This window comes from Suricata suricatta, chromosome 16 (assembly GCF_006229205.1).
Source record: "Suricata suricatta isolate VVHF042 chromosome 16, meerkat_22Aug2017_6uvM2_HiC, whole genome shotgun sequence".
Taxonomy (NCBI): Eukaryota; Metazoa; Chordata; class Mammalia; order Carnivora; family Herpestidae; genus Suricata; species Suricata suricatta.
In genome coordinates this window covers 44179376-44187626 of record NC_043715.1, presented here as the reverse complement: position 1 = coordinate 44187626, position 8251 = coordinate 44179376, and the positions used below count along the sequence as shown (strand labels likewise).

General features: G+C 39.9%; 1 protein-coding gene across 1 annotated transcript in view; it reads left to right on the top strand.

Annotated features, from left to right (window-relative positions):
- The window catches only part of LOC115281026 (zinc finger protein 383), a 67377-nt gene that overhangs the window by 1161 nt on the left and 57965 nt on the right, over positions 1–8251 (top strand). Inside the window, exon 2 of the mRNA XM_029926271.1 lies at positions 2113–2224. The gene's annotated coding sequence lies outside the window, so the exon portion shown is untranslated. The remainder of the gene's footprint in view (positions 1–2112; positions 2225–8251) is intronic.

The following is an 8251-nucleotide window of genomic DNA, read 5'->3' as shown; positions in this document are numbered from 1 at the left end:
TACCTTCTGGCTATTTATGTCCCTCTCTGGGCTTTAGCTTAGAAATTGGGCCAGTTAGAGGGTTGGACTGTGCTCTCACCTGCTGGTCTTTGTTCTCCCAAAGACTGGTTTAAGGAGAAATCTGTGGAAGTCTGTTAGTGCACACACATTTTCACCAGAAGCCTAAGGATTACTGTTAATTTTGTTGGTAATGTGATTATGTTAACAAAAAGACGTATCTTTTATGTGGAAATACTAACTAGCAAGATGTTAGCTTAAGAAACTTGACTGAGGAGGGGTAAAAGGATAAAACAAAAATAACAGTATGTTGGTAAATGATGAAAGCAGCTGATAGGCACATGAAGTTCATTATAATGTTCTCATTTCTTTAGTATTCATGTGAAAACCTCACAGTAAACATTTAAAAAGGAAATGAATTTAAGAATCATTTACAAGGGCATATTATCAAGAAGGAAATAGGTGTGCTGATAGTATTAGGTTATAAAAATTTGAAAGCAAACAGTATTAATAGAGATGTTTGATATTTTAATAAGGTACAACTACCAAAAGCATACAACACTGATAACATCTATCTAACAATGTAGCTCTGAAATGTACACAGCAAAAGCTGGTAAAACAGGGAAATTTTGAGGAACCCACAATCACAGTAAGTAACATATCTTTGAGAAACAGATCAAATAGAAGAAAGGTAAGTATAAAGCTATATTGTGATAACATAAGTAATTTGGTTGATATACATCTACATTTTATTTTTGTTTTTAACTAGAAAAGTACATTTTTTCAAACGTACATGGAACACTCATAAAAATTCTCAAAAAGTAGGCCATAAAAGACATTATAAAGATCCCAAACTGATATCACATATGGCATACTTTCAGATTACATGAAAATGAAGATAGACACCAACAACAGACAATAGAATATATAAAGTGTTCCAAATGCATGTACATTAATGTACACGGACCTGAATAACCCTTGGGTTAAGGACAACCTAATACGGGGTGTTGCAAACTGTTTAGGATGAAGAGGGAAATAATAGTACTATGTATATGAAAAACGGGTCAAAGTGGTATCCAGAAGAAAATCTAACCTAAAATTAGGAGGCTAGGAAGAGTGAAAACAAATTAATTAAGCTTTAATTCAATCATATTCTACTAAAGTCCTATTAAATACTCCCAAAGAGGGGCGGCTGGGTGGATCATTCAGTTGAACCTCTGACTCCTGATCAAGGCAAAGCCTACTTGGGATTCTCTCCCTCTCTGCCCCTTTCCTGCTCACATGCTTGCTCACGCTCTCTCTCTCAAAATAAATAAATAAACTTAAAAAAAATACTTCCAAAGGAGTTGGAAAAGACGAACCAACCTGATAAGCAGATGTTAATAAAATAAACAAAAAAAACCCCTACTAGAGATAATAAAACCATGAGCTGATTTTCTGTAAAATAGTGAAGTCATTTTTAAGAAAGATGAGAAAAAAAATAGAGAAGATACACACAAACACTAGAAAGAAAAGGGGGCATTCACAAGAGAATTCTCTAGTTATTTTTGAGTAATGAGTGTGAAAGCCTTAATGAAATAGAAAGCTTTCTTAAAAAAACATAGAGGAAGAAATTGCCACTTGAAGGAAAGCTGGATAAACCAAAAACCGTAAAGGAAATGGATTTGGCACCATATGAAAAACATTGACCCTAGAAGGATTAATGATTCAATGTCAAAACATAACTTTAATAAAACTGTGTCCAGAAAGAAGGAACCACAGATATTCTAGGAATATCAAGGAATCCAGTGCAGTGGGAGTAGAGAGAGCCAGAATAAAAATGATAAGGAGATGAGGTCAAAGAGGTGATGAGGGAGCCAAGTTGTAGACCTTGATGACCATTCTAAGAAAATCAGTTTTATTTAATGTTTATTTATTTTTGACACAGAGAGAGAGAGATTCAGAATCTTAAGTAGGCTCCAGGCTCTGAGCTTGTGCAGTTAGCACAGAGCCTAACATGGGGCTTGAACTCATAAACCATGAGATCATGACCTGAGCTGAAGTCAGACATTTAACCAACTGAGCTACCCAGATTTTGAAAAGAGGAGTGACATCATCTGATTAACTTTTTAACAGGATCCCTTTTGCTGTTTTTTATGAGTTGAGAGGAAAAAGCAAGATGATCAGTTGGGAAGATTCTCCAAGAGCTCAGATTGCCCACGGCTACTTCTACTTCCACTATGCACAGGTACCACAACTTGTATTTCTAACAAAGATGTGGGGTATATAGCACTTAGGACCGTGGCCTCTGGTGCATCTTTTTGACACTCAGCAGAATTAGTTCTGTTTATGTCTTTTTTTCTCCACATCATTCTCTCTGAGCCAACGGTAACTTACCTTGAGGGGAGTTTCTGGCTAGGAGCTTAGAGAGATGGGTCTCATAATGTGGCAAACCTCATGAATATAGGGTGTGTAAAATGTGCCAGGAAGCATGACAAATGCCCACCACAGTCCATCACTTGGTTGCCCAACATCAGCATGTACTCTCCTTCCAAACATAAACCAAACAAGCAAGCAAATAAACAAAAATGCTCCTTTAAATAATGCGACTGTAACTTGTAGAAATCAAAATATGCAGTCTCCAAAAGAGTGAATCCTAGGTAACATTAGTGAATGCATTTAACTTCACATTTAGAATTTCTAGGTGATGTTCATTCATTTTCTGGTTCCATCACAATCCCAACTTGATGTTCTATATCTTGTGGAATAATTGGTTAAAATACGGGGCGCCTAGATGGCTCAGTTGGTTAAGTGTCTGACCTTGGTTCAGGTCATGAATTCACAGTTTATGAGTTTGAGCCTTGCATCGGGCTCTGTGCTGACAGCTTAGAGCCTGGAGCCTGCTTCGGATTCTGTGTCTCCCTCCCTCTCTGCCTCTCCAAAATAAATAAACATAAAAAAATTTAAAATATAAATAGTATGTCCCTTATAAATAATAGGGGGGTGGGTGACAGGTAATAATAAATTTCTAATATATTATGAATCTGTAGAAGACAAAGTAAGAAAAAATATATAGGTAGAGCCAATAACTTTTTTTAAAACTACCTAGAAAACCTGTTAGTTGCCTTCTGGGTAGCAGGAACTTTACTTCCTTGTGCAAACCAGAATTAATCATTAAATGCTGAACTCTCTCTGTATCATGTTACCCAGGGATTTTGAGGACACCAAAATGGCTATGTGGCACTCTCAATTTGTAATTCAGTGGAATATGTATGAGAGAATAGTTTCTTCTTGAACATTAAGACCTCGCCAGCAAAGCCCAGAGATGGTAATTTTTTAAATAGGAGAGAGAAAATATTTTAATGGTAGATCATTAAGTGTTAATACTAATAGATACTATCCCAGTCTCCATTTTAGGTACCCAGACCCTAAAAAAATACCATATATTGGTTCTGATGAAAGCATGTACTGGATGTGAGGGCAATGCCCACCTTTGCAAGGTATTATCATAGTTATGGAGGCTAGAAGTCCAAGATCAAGGTTTGATTTCTTCTGAGGCCTCTCTCCTTGGCTTACAGATGGCTGCCTTTTTGCTAGGTCTTCACATGGTCTTTCGTTTGTGCAAGTATATTCCTGGTGTCCCTTTGTGTCTAAATTTCCTCTTTTTATAAAGACATCAGTCAGGTTGGATTAGGATCCACCCCAACAGACTCATCTTTAACTTAATCATCTCTTTAAAAGCTTTATCTCCACACAGAGTCACATTTTGAGGTACTGGAGGTTAGGTCTTCAACATGAATTTTGGGGGGACATCATTCAAACTATAATATACTCTTTGCCCCATTTAAGTATCCAAGTTTTAGTGACCTCTTATATAAGTTGGTAAGCATTCTACTTTTTCCCCAGGCTCTGAACTGGCCCGCAGGTCAGTCAACGCAGGTCCTGAGGGAGGGAGGGAGAATTGGGGGGCAGGGGGGCACAGAGAAAGGAGGCAAGACAAAGTCTCTGATCAAGCCCCGTTTATTGAGAGAACACACACTTCTTATAAAGGGTAGAAGGTGGGAAGCAAGGCAGCCGACCTAGGTCGGTTGCTAGGAAACAGGGTCAAGTGATTTTTAGGAAAAGGCTAGGGTAAAGGGGAAACCGAAACTGCGATTTTAGCACAACGCCTGAGGGGCCGATAATAAAGCCCAGACTGGCTGTCTCCAGCCCTGAATTGGGAGCGATAACACTGCCCTGCCTTCAGGCAGCTGATCTTTGTTCTTCTGGCAGTTCCCCGCAGGTCCCCCTTTTTTACTATTTCAAAAAAGGGCTTCTTCCAGAATATGATAGTATAGGCAAGGAAAGGACTGTGCCTGTCTTAGGTTGGAGGCCTGCCAATCCTTCTTACCCATCATGGGCACACCCAGAAACCTATGCCTGAGTAACCTGTCTTAGGTTGATAGGATGGTAAGACCTCTCTTACCCGTCATTGGCTAGCCAGCCCGTGCCTCTTGCCATAATATAGCTCTTCATTGGCCTCCTGATTGGCCATATCGAGCTTGTGATAATGGACCTGGATAGGCTGCATCTTGATAGCATCAATAGATGCAAATATGCTGCCTTAGGAATGCCATGACCTTCTTGAATAGAACAGGGCCCAAGGACACCAAGATCAATAAGCCCGCAACAGGTCCTAAAAGTGGGAGGAGGTAGGGTAGAAGTCCATGAATTCCACTGAGGAAAGGACTGTCGATGAGTTTCTTCCTCCTCTTCTCCAGGTCCCCCTGAAGCTTTTTAATCTTATTCTGATGATGCCAGACTTGTTCACATAGAAGCAGCATCGTTCCTGATACTGGAATCCAACCATCCAGAGGAGGTGTCACCATTTCCCAAACATGGTCCCTAAAAGAAAAGACAAAGATTTCTCTCAAGGAGATTTCTTCTCCCTGGAAGACTGAGTAAAATGATCAGTTTGCTTTACTAGTCTCTCTGGCAACCATCGGGCTGCATCTGCTTGTTGTGAGTAGATGCACACTGCTCCTTGTCCCCAGATCAAGACGGGGTCAGGACCATACCACTTATTATCCAAGGGGTCCCTCCAAAGCACGGTAGCAAAAGTTCTTTGCGTCTCATTGTGCCAGAGACGTTCAGCAGCTGAGCGTCCTTCTTTATCCAAAGTTAAAAAATTTAAAACAAAGAGTGAATAATGTAGAAGATTTCTAGGAGATCCCTTGATGGGATACCATTCCCCCTTTTTTATCTTTTCAAGGGTATTTTTTAAGGATAGATGTGCCCGTTCTACTATAGCTTGTCCTTGTGGGTTATAGGGGATCCCGGTGATGTGTTTAATGTGTAACTGTTGACAGAATTTAGAGAACACGGTCCCAGTATATCCGGGTCCGTTGTCAGTTTTTATTTGTTTTGGAATCCCTAACACTGATATAGCAGAAAGCATGTGTGCTATGACATGCTTTCCTGCTTCCCCAGTTTGTAAGGTAGCATATAGGAAGCTGCTGTAGGTATCAACATTCACATGGAAATACTTTAGATTTCCAAACTCTAAAATGTGTGTTACGTCCATTTGCCAGATGGCATTGGGTACTAGTCCTCGAGGATTTACTCCCAAATGAGGAACAGGTAAATGCACAACACAAGAAGGGCACTGTTTTACTATCTGCCGTGCCTGTTCATGGGAAACCTTGAACATAATTCTTAAGGTGCGGGCACTGAGATGATGGGTAGTGTGAGCTCTTGAGGCTGCTTCTAGTCCTGTATCCTGGGGAAGTATGATACTATAGATTCCTCTTGTGGCTGAATCAGCCTTTTGATTTCCCAAAGACAGAGGACCCGGAAGGCCGGTGTGAGCCTTTAAATGACCACTGAAGAAAGGATTTTTTCTTTTATGAACTAAGGACTGAAGCTGTGTAAAGAGACAAGCGACCCCAGAGCTCTGTTTAATCTGGGCTGCAGTCTCTAGCAAGGGTACAGAGTTAGCTATGTAAGCACTGTCTGTGTACAAATTAAAAGGCTTATCATGAAAAGCAGAGAAGACCGCAATAACTGCATGTAGCTCCACAAGTTGAGCAGAAGTGGACGGGGTGGAAAACTTATGACTTGATCTTTAAAGGTATAGGCCGCAGTGCCAGTAGAGGAGCCGTCAGTAAAGACTACTAAGGCCTGTGATAGTGGCTGTTGAGAGGTTTTTGTTGGAAATATAAATTCATGACTGTTAAAGAAATGTAGGAGTTCGTTAGGTGGGTAATGATTGTTTATTCTACCTAAAAAGGAAGCACACGCAATAGGTCAGCAATCAGTAGTCTGAAAAAGCCAGTCAAGCTGTCCTTTTGAATAGGGTTGTATGATGGAATCAGGCTCCTTTCCAAAGTATTTTATACTTTGTTCTCTCCCTAGAACAATGAGGTCAGCCAGGGCCAAATAGTAAGTGTAGATAACCTTTGCAGGTGAGGAGGGAAGATGCACCCACATAATGGGGCTATTTTGCCAGAAAATGGCTGTAGGAGAAAGAGAAGTTTTGCAAATAACAAACATGAGGGGTTGATCATAATCTATGGCAGTGACAAACTGGGAGTGGATGGCTTCTTCCACAACCTTTAATGCTTGGCGGCCCTCACTAGTGAGAGATCTAGAAGATTTGGGATCTGGGTCCCCCTGGAGTATGTCAAACAAAGGTTTGAGCTGCCCAGTGGTGAGCCTAAGATAAGGCCTAATCCAATTTATATCTCCTAGTAACTTTTGGAAGTCGTTGAGTGTCTGCAGGGTGTCTAACCTGAGCCCCAGTTTTTGAGTAGTTATGTGGTCTCCTGAAATCTGAAAACCCACGTAAGTGTAAGGGTCTTGTAACTGCACCTTTTCAGGGGCTACTTGCAGCCCGTGAGCCTGCAGGGATGACTGTAAGTCATCAAAGCATTTTAGCACCTGCTGGCCATCTCTCCCTGCCAGAAGAATGTCAGCCATTTAATGTATAATGTACAATTCTCTCCAAACATCGCGTACCTTCTGTATGGCCAGTGCCACAAACTTTTGACATAGGGTAGGGCTATTAGCCATACCCTGAGGCAGAACCTTCCACTGATATCTTTTCATGGGCTCCCTAAAATTAATAGAGGGTATACTGAAAGCGAATCGCTCTTGGACGCTGGGGTGGAGGGGGATGGTAAAGAAACAGTCTTTAAGATCTCTGATAATTTTATAGTGCCCCAGAGGTATAGCCACAGGAGAGGGAAGCCCCGGCTGGAGCATTCCCATGAGGACCATTGTTTTATTTACTGCTCTAAGGTACATTTCCTAAGCCCTTTCTTAGATGGTTTTTTTTTTGGCATCTCAATAGGTTGGGTAAATACTTTTTCATCCTTTCCTAAACCTTTTTCTGGCTGAAACCCTTGGGCTAGCATCTGAGCTGTTACTATCTCATTTGGACCCTACATAATGATACCCATCTGAGTCAGGAGGTCTCACCCCCATAAATTGACAGGAAGTCCCTGAGTAACAAAAGGTTGAATATTTCCCTGATTTCCCTCTGCATCCTGCCAGCGCCAATAACTTTGCACTCCTTTTTGGGTTTTTGTTTTGACCTATCCCCTTAAGGTTAGTTAATGTAGCCGACAGTGACCACTGTGAAGGCCAGGCTTCTTTCTTAATAATGGTGATGTCTGCTCCTGTGTCTATTAAGCCTTGAAATTCTTTGCCATCAAGCCAGAGTGTAAGCATGGGCTTTTGGGCATTAACAGGTTGTACCCAATAAGTATCAGAATACTGAATCTACAGTCCTTAAAAGATAAATACTCTAGATTACAAACAAATACTTTATGACATTTCTGTATATCATAGATATCTTGAGAAAGTCTCTTAATCTGGATAAGTAAACATTAAAGGACCAACAATGTTTTTAACAACAAGATTCACAAAACTATAATTTTTATTAGTTTATTTAACCCTATGTTTTCAATTTTTGTTTAGCTTGAATGTAGCTTTTAGCTCTGGAAATTTTACTCATTTTAGTATTAATCTAAAAGATGTCAAATACTGTATTTGTTTTAAAAGTCTTTTTTACAACTTTCCTTGAAGAAGAAACACGTTTTGTGATAAAATCTAGAAATTTAGTGACACTTATATTTTGATTATTAAAGGTGTTAAGTAATGATCTTATACCAAAACATTAAGACTTTAGGGACTGCATATATATATATATATATATATATATATATATATATATATATATATATGAGCAGTTGCAGCATTTACCCATGCTATATAACCTAAGGTGTACCATTGT